Consider the following 1547-nt stretch of genomic DNA (forward strand, 5'->3'; position numbering starts at 1 on the left):
ACGACGCTATTATGGCGACGGCTTAACGAAATCAGAACGTTATTGTTATTGTTATTGTTATTGTTATTTATTTATTTTTTGAGGAAGCAAAACGGGAAAAGGGGATCTATGGATATTAATGGTGACAAAAACCTTTGTCGGTGAACGTGGACGATGCGTAAAACAATGGAAGGCTCTGGATCGGTCGCAACACCCCTCGCCCCCTCCCCCGAAAAAGCAAACTTTTAGCGGGCAACGAACAAAAAAAAAAAGGAGCCAGGAGAGGGGTAGAGAGGGAGCGGTTGGATGACTTTTAGCTTCCGCTAAACATGTGAAGGTCGGGTATTTTGTTCAATTTGAAGCGCTTTTGCATTCATTTACGCCACATAGGTGCTAATTCGCTTATTTACTTATTTATTAACTTCACTCATACACGCCTGAGAGCAGGGCAAAAGGAAGGGAGGTGTGAAAAGACGTAATGCAAGGTCTTAAAATTATGATATTGGGAAAGATGCATATTAGTGCATCCTATTTTATTTTAGTATTTGTTTGATTTCCATGTGAGGAAGGCAAAAGAGGTGAGTGCAAAAAAAAAAAAAACGGCATAAGGTAGAGGGAACTATGTGTGATGAGGAGTGTGGAGTACTTCCTTTTTTTTTCCTTTTTTTTTCCTTTGTTTGTTACTGCGGGATGGAACCTGCGGGTATAAAAGTGCGTGCGTGTGTATGTTTGTGTGGACGGTGGTGCCCCATTGGTGGCCCCTTCATCCTCTCCATGTGAACTTAACTCCACAACTACTTGTGTTGTGCGTAGCCGCGTTTTTACTTATCGGTCAGTTATCAGTATCGCATCCTCTCACTGCCGTTGTTGATACCGGATTCATTTCTATTCTTTCTTTTTGAAGGAACTTACATGTGCTTGGAAGTCGCTTGGTTTATCTACCTCCTCTCCACGTGGCTGCATGCGAAAGCATAAAAATGCTGGTGGAAACGGCGGGGGAGGGGGAATGATGAGGAGTGTAATTCCGGCACCTTAAGGGGAAGGGGATACAGACAAGAGAGCGGCAAGCTTTTTTTTCTCTAAGTTCGGTTTCGTGGGTACCACACCACCAGAGTCACGACACTGTTTCGTATGCCGCTATCCGGGACTAACCTTTCCCTTCTTCAACCTCAAGCGCTATTTGTTTTTATTTCATGTGGGGAGCGCATCGTTCGCTTCCCTTTTTGGGTTTTATTTTCTGTTCCCACGTCTAGCGTACCGCTTACCTACGAGTGTGTATAGCAGATGTGTGTCTTTTTTCCATCTTCCATTTTCTTCATTTGTTATTGTTATTAATATTGTTATTATTGTTTTGTTTTTTACCTTCTCTGAGCCAATTCCAAAAGAGGGGAGCGTTACCAGAGTGTGCAGTGCCGACTTCATTTAGTGGACCACCCATGGCTTTGATGATAACTTTGTACTACAGGCTTGTTCTTTTCTTTCTCTACCAATAAAAATATTAAGTTTAGGCTGCAAATGTGTGGACGCTGACATTTCATCATTTCGGTGTGAACATACACACACACACA

The sequence above is a fragment of the Trypanosoma equiperdum genome (genome assembly GCF_001457755.1).
Source record: "Trypanosoma equiperdum strain OVI genome assembly, contig: ctg_1024, whole genome shotgun sequence".
Lineage (NCBI taxonomy): Eukaryota > Euglenozoa > Kinetoplastea > Trypanosomatida > Trypanosomatidae > Trypanosoma > Trypanosoma equiperdum.